This window comes from Microcaecilia unicolor, chromosome 9, assembly GCF_901765095.1.
Source record: "Microcaecilia unicolor chromosome 9, aMicUni1.1, whole genome shotgun sequence".
Classification (NCBI taxonomy): Eukaryota; Metazoa; Chordata; class Amphibia; order Gymnophiona; family Siphonopidae; genus Microcaecilia; species Microcaecilia unicolor.
In genome coordinates this window covers 170,909,773-170,928,494 of record NC_044039.1, presented here as the reverse complement: position 1 = coordinate 170,928,494, position 18,722 = coordinate 170,909,773, and the positions used below count along the sequence as shown (strand labels likewise).

The 18,722-nt window shown below is 43.9% G+C and overlaps 1 protein-coding gene and 1 non-coding gene across 2 annotated transcripts in view; both read right to left on the bottom strand.

Annotated features, from left to right (window-relative positions):
• The window catches only part of PELI2 (pellino E3 ubiquitin protein ligase family member 2), a 193,350-nt gene that overhangs the window by 58,113 nt on the left and 116,515 nt on the right, over window positions 1–18,722 (bottom strand). The gene's annotated exons all lie outside the window — the stretch shown is intronic.
• Window positions 12,129–12,200, bottom strand: TRNAA-UGC. The gene has a single exon. It is a non-coding gene; the product is annotated as a tRNA-Ala (tRNA).

The window sequence follows — 18,722 nt, the reverse complement described above, 5'->3', positions numbered from 1 at the left end:
CTCCTAAACCACCCAAGTGCTTCAAAAACACCTCTCACACAACCTTACCTATCACCTTTCCATTTAAATCCTCATCTACCTTCAGCTTATTACCGACTGTATTTAAGATCATGTAATGACTATATCATAATAGCACTCTGTAAGCCACATTGAGCCTGCAAAAAGGTGGGATAATGTGGGTTACAAATGCAATAAATAAATAAAATAAAGCATAAAATATTTGATTCAGATATTCCACTAACTTCCTCATTAATAATTTTGAAATCCTGTTCTCCAGAATTCACATTCTCTCCCAATAACTACAAATTGTTTGACATATTAGTTACTATAGCACAACGTATGATTCTAAATAATTGGAAAACCTCTTCAATGTTAAATGAACATTTCTGGTGGCAATCTGTTCTAATGTACCACAAGCTAGAATTGGCTTCCGCCACTTTCACAGGATCAATAATTAAAACAAATACTGTATGGTCTCCAATTGCTTCCTATCTTGATTCCATTACAAATGAAACTACATAAATGATAACTACTTATCTTAGATTATTATTATAACTATCTATATTAATAAATCCCACCTTGAACATTCTGAAGCTCACTCCAAGGCAGAGAAGCTCACTCCAAGGCAGAGAAGCACAAAAATCCTGTAGTCTTCATAGGCTAGGACCAGTCACCCTCACTCATAGACCCGCCCTCAGCCACGCCCCATCTGTACATAAAACGCTACCTCAACATTCCGAAGACAACCTGCTGAAGCCATCTGCAAAATCCCTAAACAGTTTGTAAGTTCATGGTGGTGAAGCCATCCAACTCACCATGTCTCTCTGCCCCGCCCTCAAGGGCGGAACACAGAGAGTAAAGGGATCCATAAAGGCACCCCTACCAACTGGCAACCCCCTCCAACAAACAACGACCCAGGCAGGGGGAGTGTTTCCGTACTCCTCCCCCTGCCTAGGAATCGCTACAGACTGCTGGCAAACTCCCCAACCACACGACCACAAAAGCCACCCGCAACCCCCACACACATAAACACACAAACACATACACACACACACACACATAAACACACACACATAAATACACACACACACAAACGCAAACACACACACAAACACACACACGCACACAAACACACACACACACATAAACACACACACACAAACACAAACACACAAACACACAAACAGCCTCGACGGTGCACCTCTAAGTGCCCCCCCGCCGCATCGCCACAACAACCCGTGCAACGGGGCATCAGAAAGCCCCTACCCCCCTTCCCTCCTCGCCGCATCACACAACCCCTCCCCTGCCGCTTCACCAAGCCCCTCCCCCCCACATCGACCGCCTCACCACCCGCGACCGCTAATACAAACTCTGTCCGGCGGCTGCTGCTGCTTCTATTCAGCAGCAGCAGCCCGTAAATAAAGAAAACAAACAAAAAAACAACCTCCTAAAACGCACCTCCGTAGAGAACCATCTCACATTGGCTGACATCTCTGCAGCCGCTCCTCCTCTCCCCTCAACGTCAGTGCCCCTGCCGGAAGACCCCGGAGAAACGCCGAGACGTCAGAGGGGAGAGGAGGAGCGCATGCTGAGACTTCAGCCAATGTGAGATGGTTCTCTACGGAGGTGCGTTTTAGGAGGATTTTTTTTTTTTTTGGTTTTCTTTATGTACGGGCTGCTGCTGCTGAATAGCAGAAGCAGCAGCCGCCAGACACAGTTTGTATTAGCGGTTGCGGGTGGTGAGGGGGTTGATGAGGGGGGGAGGGGCTTGGTGATGTGACATGGTGGGGGGTCGGGTGATGTGCGAAGGGGGGAGACAAGGGGCTTTCTTTGGGTGCTGCGCCGGCTGGGGGGGAAGGGGGGTCTCGCTGGACATGGGTGGCTGGAAGGAAGCAGGGGGAGGGGAGGGTTGCTGCACATGGGTGGCTGCAGGGGGGGCAGGGAACAAGGAGATAGGGATGGGGCTCCACACACCACATGGGTGCCTGCAAGGGGGACAGGGGATACAGGACGGACACTGCAGGGCGGGCAGGGAGACAGAAGGGTTGGTGGTCATCAGGGGGGACAGGTGGGTCGATGGACATGGCTGGCCACAGGGGAGGAACAGGGAAAAAGGAGAGGAGTGTCCTCAGACATGGGTGGCTGCACAGGAGAGGAGGGTCGCTGGACATGGGTAGCTGCAGGGGGGGGCAGGGGGACAGAAGGGTCGCTGGACATGGCTGGCTGCAGGGGGGACAGGGGAGAGAGGAGGGACGCTGCACATGCGTGCCTGCAGGGGGATAGGAGGGATGCTGAGGGGGGGCCTGAGACCACATGGGTGGCTGCAGGGGGAGCAGGGGAGACAGGAAGGACGCAGCAGGGGGAGAGGAGGGTTGATGGGCATGGGTGGCTGCAGGGGGATGCTGGACATGGGTGGCTGCAGGGGGAACACGGGGAGAGAAGGGTCGCTGCACATGCCTGGCTGCAAGGGGGCAGGGGAGAGGGAGGGGGTGAGGGGGTTCCTCATACCACACACGCAGTCACTCATTCTCTGTCTGCCACATACACTCTCACTCACACACTCACTGTCTTTGTCCCTCTCTCTCACACAGTGTCACACAGAAACACAAACACTGTCTCTCACACACTCTCTCTCGCACAAACACATACACTCTGTCTCTCTCTCTTTCACATTCTCTCTCTGACACACACGCTGCATCTCTCACACACGCTCTTTCTGAAACATACACTCCAAGGAAAACCTTGCTAGCGCCCGTTTCATTTCTAACAGAAACGGGCCTTTTTTTACTAGTAATTGTATAATTCCTTGGCACACTATAATCTATTATATATCTCCATAATGCATCTTTTTATTTCTTTTGGTTAATGTTATGTACTATTTACATTGTACTAAAACCAATAAAAAAATCTTGAAAAAAAAGTCCTATGCAGTTAAGTGCTAAATATCACACTTAACTGGGTAAGTGATAGCCACCTGCACATTCCCAGATAGTCAATGCCAGTGCCTGGACATGGCCTGGCATTTAATATCAAGGCATAACACCGATAGTAGCCAAAAAAAACCACTGATTGCCACTGGCAGAATATTTACCCCTTTGTGGCTCGGTGTTCCATTATGGATCAGACTTAAAACCCCTCTTCTTTCCTTCTTCTTAAGGAAACAGGCCCTACACCTGGCTTTCCCCTTTCCTTCTCTTCTGCACCTCAGGGTGGGGTACCCATGTCTATGCAGGGCTGATCTTAGGCAGGGCGACAAGGGTGGTCGCACAGGGCCTTGTGCTTCCAGGGACCCCCGCGGCGGCCTTAGCATCTCCCACCTGCTCCCTGCTTAAGCCATCATGCCATCTCCTGTTCTCAATCTAACCACCTTGGTCTGCTCTCTCCTACTGCCTTTCAGCTCCCTGCACCACTGCCTTCTTCAATCCAGGTCGCCAGCAGCCTACGTTGATATAGGTGCGTGTTTAGGACGCGCACAGGTCCGTTTCCTCAGTGCGCCTGGAAAAAAGGCATTTTTGTGCCGGAAAATGGACGTGCGGCAAAATGAAAACCAGCTATTTTTGGCCTGAGACCTTACCGCCACCCATTGACTTAGCAGTAAGGTCTCACGTGCTAACCGGGCAGTAAGCAGCCAGCGCGCGTAAACTGTTGATTACCGCCGGGTAAGCACCACGCGGTAGAAAATAAAAAATATTTTTTACCGCGTGTTTAGGGCACACGTCAAAAATGGAATTACTGTCCGTGGTACGTGGTAGCCAGGCGCTAGTGCCAATTTCACGCCTGTTGGATCTGTGTAGGCACCTACGCTCCTTTGTAAAAGGGCCCCTATGTTTTTATACCATCTCGATACACTTAATATTTGAACAAGTTGGGGGTCATATACTGTATATTACAGAAAGTAGACAGTCACACTGCATAATGGAAGTTCCCTCATATGTTTCAGATAACAGATGTTTATCCAGGTAACAGAATGAAGGCGAAAGCTCATGAATTTTTTTCATATAAATGAATTGCTTGACTATATGGGTCTTTCTATGAAAGGGCATAAAGTCTTGGGCTTAACACAAAACCGTAAGGCATGGCAAGCCCAAAACTAACTCTACATCAGCAAGGGATGTTCCCATTATTTTTTTTTTATTACAGGTCATACGTTAACATCGTTTATTTTTTATTTAGGTTTGATATGCCGTCTAATATGGAATGCATGTCAAGCGGGTTTACAATTTATAAATCTAGAAAAATAAAAGAACTCCAGAAAATCGATAGGAATGACACGCTAAATATTTCATCCTGGGGTTTTTGAGACTCTGGGACAGGAACCCCGTGCTCTACTGAACAACACTTAGCTTTGAAAAGCGCTCTGAAACAGAAATGTTTTAAGAGCTCATCTAAATAGATCATAAGATGGTTCCGCACAAATTGGTTGGATGGCTTCCTGGAGGAAAAAGCCATAGAATGTTACTGAATGGACGCGGGAATAATACAGTATTTCTAGGATGGGCGGGACAAATTGCTTGTTCTTTTGGCCGCTGTCGGTGACACGGTGCTGGGCTCGATGGACCCTTGGTCTGTCCCAGCATGGCAATGCTTATGTACTTATGTGCTAGAAAAAAAAAAAAAGAAGGCACTATGTCTAGTTGATTCCCAGCTTGCTCTAGAGGGACCAGGGAGCACCAACCCCAAATCATTCATCAAATGAAGGAAGCCTATCGGGGCACAGGGAATGGTAAGAGAGGCTAAATAAGTTGGATTACCAGTGTGCAAAGCTTTGGGTGTGAGGGCCAAAATTTTGAATTTTATTCTATATTCAACAGGTAACCAATGACGGAGAAGAGGCAATGGTGAAGCATGGATTAATGCACAGTAGAACTACCACGTATTTTGGGCATGTGCCAAAAATGGAATTACCGCGTGTTTTGGGCGCATGTAAAAAATGGAATTACCACCCGAGGTACGTAGTAGCCAACTGGTAGTGCCAATTTGACGCACGTTGGGCGTGCGAGGCACCTAAGTGCCTTTGTAAAAGGGCCCCTTTACTTTTTACTAAATAAGTATTATATTAAGCCAGTGGTTCCCAAACCTGGTCCTAGAGGTACACAAGGATATCCACAATGAATATTTATATGAGAGATTTGCATGCAGTGGAGCCAGTGAATACAAATCTCTCTCATGAATATTCATTGTGGATATCCTAAAAATCTGACTGGCTGGGATGCCTCCAGGACCAGGTTTGGGAATCATTGTATTAAACAATAACCTTTTTATTTTCACTTACCATAAGTAAATTTTTATTATTTTTTAATTTTATTTAATAATTTTTATACGCACAATTTCAAACAATGTGTAGGAAATGAAATCAAAATACAGCATTTAAATCAAAAAGAAAACATGAACCCATGTCAGGGAAAGGCAAAATTAGCTAAACAAATACAGAAAAACGTAATTAGGAAACTCAAAGTCTAATTTAGCGCCAACATTATTTTAAGTACTCACAATACCCAAAACAGTTATTTCTCATGACCTCTTAAATATTGTTCCAATTGCAATGAATCCCAAAATACTAAATCCTTACCCTGAAAAGAATACATTTACATGGAAACTTAACATTAATACATTTTTTAATGTATTCTTCACTATACTTTTTAATTTTACTTGCCCTTGGAGAAACATACTTGCACAGATAAAAGCAATCTTGGTCTGAATATACTTGCCAGCCATTTATTAACATATTTCAACTTACGTAGCTTTCTTCTTGCATTAGTATGCAGAAGAAAAATATACTGATCAAAATAACTTCTTCTATATGGAGTGATTTAATACAGCCACACAGACAGCATACTGACCTATAATAAAGTAACTGATAATAATGTTAAATACAGCTCTCTTGCAACCTTTAGCACAAAACATTGTCATGGAAACCTCATTGTTATGCTGCTGGGAGAACTCCTTTAACAACCAAAATGAGTCACAATGTCTACCTTCCTCTGCATCCCACTGAGCCACATACCAAGATAAATATAAACACTCATGCTTTTCATTTTAAAGACAGCTATGTACATCATCTTTTAATTTAAGGAAAGTCAATATATGTTAGAGAGCGCTATGTACTTTCCTCCTGATTCTAAATATCACGTCGAGATTTCCGAGTGGAAATCAAAGAGTATTCCATAACAATGCGCATAACTTAACAAGCTAATCAGTACTGATAATTGGATGTTAATAAGCAATTATCAGCACTAATTGGCATTAGAGTTTACACACACTGTTATCTAAGTGTATTCTGTAATGTGGTGCGCATAAATTCTAAGTCGCATAGTTGAAAAGTGGGCATAGTTATGGGTGTGGAATGGGCAGGTCATGGGCATTCCTAAGGTCTATATGCGTTGTTATAGAATACACCTGCTCCATGTCTAATTTAGGTGTCTGGATTTACACCAGATTTTAGTTGGTGTAACTGACCATAACTAAATTTAGTCACATGGACCAGCGCTTGGATATATCGCGTGAAAATTTAAGCCTATTCTATAAAATGTAGGCGTACTTTAGAGACTAAGCCTAGGCGGGATTTTTTGCCTTGCAGATTTTTAGGCACCATATATAGAATCTAGCCCTTTAAGGGGTCCTTTTACAAAAGCGCGCTGAAAAATGGCTTGCGGTAGTGTAGGTGCGGGTTTTTGGCACTTGCAAAATCATTTTTCAGCACACCTGTAAAAAAGGCCTCTTCCCCCCCCCCCCCCCCCCAAAAAAAAAATGGACATGCGGCAAAATCAAAATTGCTGTGCGTCTATTTTGGGTTTCAGACCTTACCGTTAGCCATAGACCTAGCGGTAAAAATTTGTACGGTAATGACCTTCGCGCGTCAGATGCTGCATGCACCAGAAAATAAAAAATATTTTTCGGACGCACACCAAAAATGAAATTACCGCAAGAGCCACGCGGTAGTCGGTCAGTAAATCCATTTTGGCATGCGTTAGGCGCACATAGGCACCTACGTGGCTTAGTAAAAGGGGCCCTAAGTAATTCACATTTATTAAATATCCAGAGGGACACGTAGTGCAGCACAGAGGAAGGAATATGCGTGAAAAATAAAGATGGCAGACCAAGTGAAGCAATGGTCACAATAGATATTTTTTCTTAAAACCATGCTGACAAAAAAAAACAAAAGAGGTACAATTCAGGCATATACCCTTTTGACTTTTTACAGATGGACCATGCATAGGCAGTCCCATTATTTCTAACAATCTTTTACTATTGCATTCAATAGCATTTGCTATTGTTTGGGGTATACTTGTGACTCCTCCTACTGGCTTTAACCAATATGCTAGGCTAGATAGCCACGTACTGTCTCCTCTTCTCAATCTAATCTCCTTGGTTGAGATACTCAAAGGGGGTGTATTTTTGAGGGTTGGGACAATTGTATTTTTTTGGGGGGGGGGGTGAGGCAGTCTAGGGAGATAAGGAGATGTTGAAGTGGATCACTTTTGGGGTTTATCCCTGTTATGTTTCACTATAAGTTTCTGTGTTGCAGAAGCTGGAACTGCTTTCCCACAGAAATGCACTGGGTCTTTTTTTTTTGGGGGGGGGGGGGGGTAGGGGGGAGTTATTTCTCTGGAACCCCAGATAGATTTGTCCTATTTTCAAACTGTGTCTTTTCAGAAGTTTTCCCCATATGCCAAGATTCATCCCATTCCGTTAAATTGTCAGAAGTTATTTTACTACCAGACATATATTCCAAAAACCCCATTTGTATTATTCTTTCCAGCTTCCATTGGGTTGGAAAGGAGCTCTAGTGTCCCTATTTGAAACGGAGATTTAACTGGTTGGCGATTAATGTGGCTGTGATAACTTAGGTATATTCATTATTTTAAATTTAGAGTTTTTATAGGTTTTAGTTGGAATGGGTTTTGTTTGTTTATGATGTAACTGTGTATGTATATAGTACACTGCTTTGTATATACATGATTGTGAGATAGTATGGCATATAAATCTTAATAAAATGAAATGAAATGAACTAATCTATAATAGTCTTTGTAAATAAAATATTTATATGATTCTATGCTCTGATCCCTTGAATAAATTATGTACTGTGAGCTGTAAGTCAGTAGGAAATCCAATTCAGAATAACAGCAACTGAGCTGTGACATAAAATAAAGCAAAGTTACTCACCTGCAGCAGGTGTTCTCTGAAGACAACAGGACAAGTATGCACACATGTGGGTGGCATCCCCCAATGAAGCCCTGGCATGGATGCTGCCCAGCATTGGGCATGCATGAGTGCCTTTCTGTGCAGGACCAGCAGTTGGATTAAAAAAAAGCATAAAGAGGGGGATTGCTACTGTCTTAGGGTAGGACTCGTGCTTGATCTGGACGACCTTCTGACAGGCAGCCCCGTGGACACCTTTCCTTGGCGGATGATGTCATCACTCTGGCTTGAGACGTGCTATATCTTCCAGCTAGTGCTGCGGAAGAATGGGATTGCTGCTGCCTTAGGGTAGGACTTGTGCTTGATTTGGAAGACCTTCTGACAGGTAGCCTCATATATACCTTTTCATCAGTGGGTGACATCATTACTCGGCCTTGAGAGGCGCTATTATCTTCCAGCTAGTCCCGTGGAACAGTGGAATTGATAAGCAGTGACACAAACTTGGTGGTGAGCAGCACCAAGCTCCTGTTGTGGCTGCTGTAGCTCACTGCCTTGGCCACAGCTTCCACCAGCGGCCCCTCCCACTGGCCCATCACACCTTCTCTGACATCACTTCCTGTTTCTGCATGAGTGAGGGAAAGCTTCAGACCAGGCCACAGGCAGTGCATATACAATGATGCCACGGCCAGGGTCCAACAGAAGACCACCTTTAAGGCAGACTGGTGTGTGTGTGGGGGTAATGTTGAATCGAGAGTGGGAGGTGTGAAGATGCCAGATTGTGCCAAGGACAGGAGTTGGGAGTGGAAGGGAGCAGAAGAGATGTTTGGAGAAGACAGGTGGTGCTACATGATTAATTTTTTTCATCACAATTAATAATTAAGGGGTCCTTTTACTAAGTTGTGCTGAAAAATGGCCTGCGCTGTTGTAGATGTGTGAATTGGAGGTGCACAGGTCCATTTTTCAGCATGTTTGCAAAAAAGGCCTTTTTGGGGGGGGAGCTGAAAATTGGCGTGCGGCAAAATGAAAATTGGCACACATCCACTTTGGGCTCAAGACCTTACCACCACCCACTGACTTAGTGGTAAGGTCTCTCTCGCGCGCACGGTAATCATCCGTGCACATACAGTGCCGATTACCATCTGGTTAGCACCACACAGCAGAAATTTTCTGGGGCGCGTAGTGGGCATGCATAAAAAATGAAATTACCGCCCGGGCCACGTGGTAGCTGGGCAGTAGTTCCAAATTGACGCGTGTGGGGCATGTGTAGGCGCCTACGTGGCTTAGTAAAAGTGTACAAAAGGGCCCCTAATGCATTAATCCTAGAGTTAACTGCAATTAACTTGCTTCCTTGTTTTAATGGATCCCCACCAAAATAATAAAAACATTCTCCAAGTAAACACAAGCATATTTCCTCATAATAACAGCAACTCAAGCTGTGTTTATTTTTACCCATATGACAAGTTGCAAAGTTAAAACAGCAGTTGCCGATCTCTGTGGTTTCTGGGTGGTGGAAGTACTAGTGTCAGTGTCAGCAAATGATAGCAAGACGAAAACCACTTATCAAACATGTAAGCAGAAAGTAACATTTTGTTCAAACCACAGTTTGCTAAGTGAATAGCAAACCATTCTTCATCGATTTAGGTTAGTATTATCTTTGATAAAATGTCATCTTGCAAGAAACATACTGAGTAACTTCAGTAGATACACTTCTAGCAGAAAAAAATAACAGTAATCAATTCTAATGCAAAATCTATGCTTTTCTCTCAATATGCTTCAATAATATACAGTGAGGTTCAAATATATTATTTAAAACAATTATTAATGTATATTTGATTGTATTATCCTGTCTTTATAGACATAATTGAAAAACGTTTACAAGGCTGCCCTATGAACACTGTACAAGCTGTCTGGATTAAAACAATGAAATAGTGATATTTAATCTAGGGGTGTGTAGTCAGAAAAAACGTTTTCTTTCGTGTGGGTCCCAGGAATGTTCATTTTGTCAGGGGCTTTTTTTCCCCATTCTGTTGGCATGTGAGCAACGTCATTAAGACTGTGCACTCTTCCAAAAGAGGTCACTACTTCAAAAGATTGCATACTTTTTCAAAAGAGTGTGCGCTATCGACAGCACATGAAAAAACCCCACAAACATTAGTGTTTTTATCTGCTCATTTTTGTTTGCCAATGACATGAAACAACAAGGGATATGCTGTTGACATTTACTAAGTAATTTTAATCTAAGAAGTGAGGTCTTGCAAAACATTAATGCTTATCTTTGAGTCCTTTTTACTGAGCAGTGCTAAACAGGTAACATATGAATCAGCACGGACTAAAAGTTAATACAGTGGCTTTGACATGTGGAGAGTAATTCTATAAGGGGCCCTTATACAAAGCTGCGGTAAGAAAGTGGCCTGCGCTAATTTTGGTGTGTGAAAATGGCGTGTGCTGGTATATTTTTTACTGCATCAGGAAAAAGCCTTTTTTTTTTTAAATGGGCCAGTAAATGGCCATATGCTAATATTAAAATTAGCATAAGGCTATTTACTGCCTGAGCCCTTACCGCCACCTGTTCAGAAGGCAGTAAGGCATCACACGCTACTCATGCCAATTTCCGCCGGGAACGCCCCCTGCGGCAGAAAATTATTTTCTACTGTGGGAAACTTCGGAACTACTGCCGGGCCCACGCTACCCCGGCAGTAGGGTCAATTTGGCACATGCCCTAAGGAAGCATCTGGATTTAGGTGATAGGAGCTTGACTGTTTGAAGTCTATGCTATAAAGAAAATCTTTACCACTATCCTTAAGATTAAGGCTCTGTCATTCAACATTTTTACATTAGAATTAAAAACATTCTTATTTTGAGATGTTTCTGACTTGACGACACTTTGTTTGCAGTGGGCTCCCTGTCATCATATGTGTGTGTGTGTGTGTGTGTGTGTGTGTGTGTGTGTGTGTGTGTGTGTGTGTGTGTGTGTGTGTGTGTGTTTCTGTCAATATTTCTTGTTCCTTTTACATTCTGAGAATTGTATTATTATATTGTGAACCACTCAGACAGTTTGCTCTAGGGTCATATATCAAGATATAAATAAACTTGAAAAGTAGTTGCTATTTTTTCTTTATAGACTACTAGTGTAAGAAGTCAAAATTATGCCTATGTTAAGGTGCAAAATATTACAGCACCCAGATTGCAAAAGACTGCAGAAAGATTATCAGATTTTACAGAGCATGCATGAAAGTATGCGCCCCACCCACTCTGCCCAAACTCCACCTATGTGAATGCCCACCTACAATGCACGTGCCATCATATCTAGGTGCTTTCTTTAACTGCTCATTTACTTTATTCATTTTATTTGTTACATTTGTATCCCACATTTTCCCACCTATTTGTAGGCTCAATGTGGCTTACATAGTACCAGAGAGTGCGTTTGCAGACTCCGGTGTGAACAAATACAAAGTGATGTTGTGGTGAGATCAAGTTCATGTGGCACAGCAGAGGCGGGGCTGGTGGTTGGGAGGCGGGGTTAGTGCTGGGCAGACTTATACGGTCTGTGCCCTGAAAAAGACAGATACAAATCAAGGTAAGGCATACACAAAAAGTAGCACATATGAATTATCTTGTTGGGCAGACTGGATGGACTGTACAGGTCTTTTTCTGCCGTCATCTACTATGTTACTATGTATAACGGAAGAGTTGTGTTATGTCTACTAACATAGTAACATAGTAGATGACGGCAGAAAAAGACCTGCACGGTCCATCTAGTCTGCCCACGATAAACTCATATGTGTATACCTTACCTTGATTTGTACCTGTCTTTTTCAGGGCACAGACCGTATAAGTCTGTCCAGCAGTATTTCCCGCCTCCCAACCACCAGTCCCGCCTCCCATCACTGGCTCCGGCACAGACCCCTTATAAGTCTGCCCTCCCCCATCCTAGCCTCTCAACCACCAACCCCTCTTCCCCCCGCCACCCAATTTCAGCTTAAATAGAGTGGAGATGCCGGGGATTGAACCCGGGGCTTCATACATGCAAAGCATGCGCTCTACCACTGAGCTACATCCCCTACTTTAGGTTTGCTGTGCTGCAGAGATCAGGCATTTATGTTGGGTCAGCAGGGTATGCCTTTTTAAACAGGTTAAGTTTTAATGTTTTCCGGGAATTAAAAACTAACCTGTGTATGTGTTCACATACATGCGTAAATGACTAGAATACCAGCATTTACATGTGTTCCTGCTGCCTAAAGCTAAGTGGTTCCTTAAAGAATTACCCCTTTAGGGTCCAATTCTATATATGGCACACAAAAAAAAGCACTATTCTATTTGTCTCGCTTAAAGTTAAGCTTAGCAATAGAATAGCACTTAAGCCCGGGAATCGTGCCTAACAGGTACAGTCATTGCACCAACTGAAACGTGATGAAAATGTATGCACCTAAATTGGACACATATCCATGTTTTTCTATGATGTTTGTAGAACAATACTTGCAAAGCAGGTTTAATGATGCTAATTCAGCAAGTAGGAATTTGCTACATTTTTCAGCCTATTTCACCGTTTAACATTTAGCTCTCAATATCTCAGGGTTCCCATCAATAACAATGCGTGTAAATGCTGGGAATGCCCTCATTCTGCCTGTAACCCTCCTATTTCAGCACCCCCCTTTTTTTTTGTTACCTGCGAGTAAATGCCAATTAAACCTAATTAGTGCCAATAAGTTCTTGTTAAAAAAGCCAATTATTGGTGCTAATTAGATTGTTATTAAATTAAATTGCACACGCGCCATTTTTGGCAACTTTTATAGAATCAGGGGGTTGCAGCACACTAATTCCTACATTAACCATGAAACGCAGAATAAGATGCACTTACCACGCAGTATGGTACCACATAATAACGCAGCAGAAAATACCGAACATTAATGCCACCTCAGTAGGTGGTGATGTGTACCTGCATTACCTGCAGTGCAGTTAACATACACTAAGTGTATTTTATTTGCATTAACTGTATAGGCAGTGCTGGAAATTCCCCCCACAGAGTCTTGGCAATTACAATGAGGTAAGCACAAACCTTTACCATATTTTAATAAAAAGGCCCCTATGTGTATTAACTCAATTCACTGACTTTACTAGCCTGCCTACTAAGTATAGCAAACATTAATAAGAATTTCATATTATTTAGGGTTACCATATGTCCGGTTTTACCCGGACATGTCCGCTTTTTGAGGACATGGCCAGGCAACCGGGTGGGTTTCTCCAGCCTGCCTATTTGTCCAAGATTTCCGGACAAATGGGCAGGCTGGTGGGTGGGCCTAATGGTGTCCTATCCCCTCCCCTTACCTTACTCGAGGCCGCTTCAACTCTCGGTGGCCATTTTGAATCGGCGCTAGGACCATCAGCATTGCAAGGGGAAGTCAGACAATGCATGGCAGTGCTCTGGGCAGGAAAGAGGAGGCTCTTTCCTGCCCCGAAGAGGTCACTAGACCACCAGGGCACCAGAGTAAGGTAAGGGGAGGGTACTAGGGGATAGGATACCCTTGGGGGTGGGGGGACGGGGGGTGAAAGGGGTGGGGTGATATATGATGGGGCGGAGTTGGGGTGTGGTGGGGCAGGGCATGTGTCCTCTTTTTGGGAGGACCAAATATGGTAACCCTATTATTACCATGAAGTATTTTTCAGAGTTAAACTGCATAAGCTGAGCATATTCTCATTCCATTCACAAACACTGCTGGCCTTTATTTTTATAGGTTTTCCCTCAAACCATTTGCTCCTGCAGAAAACAAATGGTTTGAACATTCTGTCAAGCTGCAGTTTCACAAAGAAGGTCCTCAGAGAATGTTAAGTAAGGTCAAATAATATAAATGTAATGCAAAGCTCTAAAATCAGTGTTCCAGCTACTTGTGTGATTAATTTTAAACCAAGTATTCTAGTATCTTTCTAACTTACTAAAGTGTGGTAGGTTTTTGCACTTACTGCACATTAGCTGCAAAAAAAAAACAGAGCACTGTTAATTGCAAGGTCTGCAGGGTAAATGCAGGGGGTGTACCCAGTATCTGCCCTGCAATTTCTAACAGGGCAGATACTTAATATAGAGGCCCCATGTTAGCATGTGTAATCCCCCATTATAATGGGGGATTACTAAGAGATATCTTGAGAGAACTCTCCAGAATCTCTGAGGGGAGGGTTCCGAGGTTGTGGGTGGTAAAGGATCCAGCCCAGGGGGGTGGGTTCCTGGATAAGTTGAAGAGAAATGTTTCTGATTGTTGAGTGGCAATGAGGGTGGAGTTAGGAGTTAAATAATGTTGATTGGGAGCGTGCGAGGTCTTTGGTTGCCTATCCACAGGACCCTTGGAGGAGAGGGGAAGTCCTGGATGGGTTCAAGTAGGATTACCATATGGCTCCAGAAAAAGGAGGACACATTGATCCAGTTTGGGTTTTGCTTCCATTGAAAGCAATGGAAGTAAAACCCAGACTGGCTCAATCTGTACTCCTTTTTTCTGGAGCCATATGGTAACCCTAGTTCAAGAAACTAAGGCTGACCAAAGAGGTGGTTTTTGCAAACTCCAGCATTAACCATGAGAAGGAGGAGTGCTCCAGGTAGGAAACAGGGGATCCCAGCCTAGGAGCAGGAATACTGAAGAGCTATGCGGAGCCAAAAGTGGCAGCCCGGAGAGGTACTCTTTTGGAGGAGAGGAGTGGACAGACAGGGAGGTCTGATCCAAAGGAAGATCCCAAGTGCTGCAGGCACAGCCTTAGATTGTTTTCACCCAGGACGGATGGATATGAACAGGAGGAGCTATACATATGCATATACTGTAGGATCATAAAACTGCTTCGAAGAAGACACACGATATCCTACTACTACTAATCATTTCTATAGCACCACTAGACATACACAGCACTGTACACATTATATGCAGGTACTTACTCTGTCCCTAGAGGGCTCACAATCTAAGTTTTGTACCAGGGGCAATGGAGGGTTAAGTGACTTGTTCAGATCACAAGGAGCTACAATGGGAATCAAACCCAGGTCGCCACTAACCATTAGGCTACTCCTCCACTCCCCAAGTTGCTCTGGATTTATAGTTTGCGTCTGATATCAAATTGGATTACAAATTGACTATTGGTTCAAGGAAAACTTAAGCTGTCTCTTGCAGAATTTTCAATAAGGCTTGGTTATTTTTGCACAACTCTCTGGACTGGAGTCTTTTTTTTCTTTGGGTGAGAGTGGAATTCATTTACTCCCAGACTCGAAAAGGAAAAAAAAAAAAAGTGAAAGAGAAATAAAGCCCCAGCTCAAAACCCAGGGCCGCTGAAAGGGGGGGCAGGGGGGACAAAATTCCCCGGGCCCGGCACTGGGGTTAGGCCGCCGGCGCTGCAGTTCCAGGGCTCACCTGCCTGCCTCCTCGGCTCCGGGCCCCCTTCATTCGAAGCAGCAGTCACAGATCGCCTCCCTTCGGGCCTTCCCTCCCTGTGTCCCGCCCTCGCGGAAACTGAAGTTACATCAGACGAGGGCAGGACACAGGGAGGGAAGGCCCGAAGAGAGGCGATCTGGGCAGCGGCGGTGGGGGGGGGGGGGGGGCGGAGGCGGGGCGGCCTTGCCCCGGGCCCGGCTTAGTCTCTTGGCAGCCCTGTCAAAACCCTACTGCCTTCCAGATTTTTATCCGGCCCCAGCCTATGCCCAAACTTGAGTGTGAGAGATAAGACTGAATTTATTAATGAGTAGAAATTAGATCATTCTTTGTGGCCCTGGTCTCAGGTTGCCCCTAGACCCGCAATGAGCTAGCTAGAGCCCGTACACTTTGTCGCGACCAGGGTTATACGAGTGACGCATGCAACGTGGTGCAAACCCACACAGAAATAAACAGCAGCTGCCACAGTGGTGCAGCCCCTCAACAATTCTTCTTCCCTTGTGCATCTCCCCCCCTCCCTTCCTCAGACACTCCCTTATCTGTTTCCCCTTTCAACATACCTACACAGATCCCATCTCCCATAAGCTGAAATCCCGTCCCTCCTCATCTAATACACCACCCCACCCAAGCACAAGGGCCCTTCCAAATTTTGCCCCTCCCCCATGTCCTACCCAAGGGTCCTCACTGATGTTCAGTGGTCCCAGGTGGGAGTGGTCTCCCTCTGCTCCTGCCCAGGACTGCACTGATATCCAAAATGGCCAGCATGGCCCCTAGCAGTAGTCTCTTTTATAGGCATCCAAGTGCCACCTACAGCCATTGATATAGCTCAGTTCAACAATTAAAATGCTCTCTTAATGAAAATTCTTTTCAACCAACAGAGCTCTACAATGACAGGCCATAACATCCGTTGCCACAAATACAAGCATGAAAACTAATTTTATTTCAGGTCTCTTGTCAAACATTCATTTCGCCTGGTGCAAAGTTTTGCAACCGATTCGTAGGTGATGATTATTCTATTTGACACACTGAAAAGAGGATATTAAAAAAGAATAATTCTCATCACAAATTCTTTTCTGTACCTGATCACCCTGCATACAGCAAAATCATTATCATTTCAAAAGCAGATTCAGATATAGGGGTAATTCTATAAATAGACACTCATTTGATAAAGGAAAGTATGCCATTACTTTCCTTTCTAGAATACTAACGCCAGGTGAAATATGCACCTTTAATTTAAGAACAAACGCTTATGCCATCCAAAGAACTGGTTTAAGTGCTCGCACATAAATGTCGGGTATATGGGACTCCTGCTAAGGCTACACCTACGTGTATGCCTACTTGTAAAATCCATGCTATGAAGATAAGCAGATATTTACAGAATAGTGCTTAGGTGAAGGGTTGCTATTTGCACACATACATGCCCTTATTCTAAACATTTACCCCCCCTCCCCCGTTTACTAAGCCGCACGCTAGCGGCTGCCGTGCACTAATGCCGACACAGTCCATTCACTTTGAACGGGCTGTGTCGGCGCTGCTGCGTGGCTTAGTAAACAGGGGGGTTACACATGTAATCAGTGTGTCAATGTTAGCACCCACTTTATAGAATTACTCCCACAGAGCTTAACTTTGTTACTGCTACTAAATATTGCAAATATAAAATTTACTTTACAGCCATGTGCTGTCTCTTGAAAATGTAATAAAAGCTGAAATTCCTTGTTTATTATGTAATACAAATATTTAATGTAGACACTTAAAACTGTGTAAACTGTTAGCTTGAATTATTACTGACTATGCATCTTTTATCCAAAACACTTGCTATTTAATTGTATTTCAGCAAGTTTTCAATAAGATAACTGATGTATTTTAACATTCTCTGTAAACAGAATTCATTTTGCAATTCCCTTAAGCTTAGACTAATACAATTGTGAACTTATTTGTTGTATACAATTTTTAAAGCTGAAACTGATTAGTCTCATTGTAGTATATTATATTACTTCGGTTCTAGAGGAAAGCTTCTAAAGTTGTAAGAGCTTTAACAAAGACCTCTCGGATTTGTTTAAAATTCAGCATTTTCTGCACTTGAGCCGTTCTGGTACTAAGTGCATGAATCTTAATACTGGCACCTGGCTTTCTCTTCAGAGCTTTTATTCTGATGCATGCTCATAATTATTTAGCAGGGTTGTCAGATTGTCTTCTGGCCTTCAAAAGTTACCGTTACTGAAAGTTCCAGCAGACCTCAAACAAATAGTGTTATTTTCACCTAGATAGCTCATGTAGCTGGGTAATCTGTTTTCCGAACACAGGGCCCTAGGACCCAATGACTTCAGAAGAAACTGCAAAACTGCATTCAAAATTCCATACAACAAAGTATGCTCACACCACGAAAAGTCAAAACACAGAGAGAAATGACTTTTTCATTAGGAAAAAAGGTTTTGAAAGATCCAGCTGCACTGCATTTGCCTTGTAGATGAGCTATCAAGGTATACTGATATACAGTAAATAGACTATGAAAAGCCTTCCAGCACTGGTATATGAACACAAAATTATAAAAGGTTTTGCCCATTAGCAGTCAGTCATTTGGAAAAGCTGCAAAGTGTGTTACGAGAGTTGCCTGCATCAGTCTATCATGCCTGGCTAAATCCTCTGAATCTCTGTCAGTATATGATTAGGTGGCACATACGAATCGCAGGTTTAACTTGAAATATCTAACGTATATCTGAAATTATACGTGAATATCGAATGGCACTACCTAAACACAGGGGCAGGCAAAGGCAAGATGCCGCCAGAGGCAGGGCCCAGTGGCCGCCATTCCCCCAGCCCCCCCGGCCACAGTCTAGCATCTCCCCCCCCCCTTCCTTCCTCCACCCCCTTCCCCAAGTTTACCTTCTTTTCACATTTTCCAAAAGGTGGCGGCGACAGCGATTACCTTGTGCTGCCCTGCTGCCGGCACCAGCCTCTTCTCTTCTGCAGCCTGCCTCTGAGGAAACCATGCACTTGTTGCAACCATGGGAAAGGGAGCAATAGTAGGTTGAAAGGAATTTACACTTGTGTCTCTCCAGAGCTAGAATTGTGCTTATGAAAGGCAGTTAGAGCAGCAGGACATTAGTCAATTCTCCATTCAAGATGCCACCCCTCCTCCCTACCCCTCACTGGCTTAGTTCAAAGCAAAACTAAAATAGAATCTCA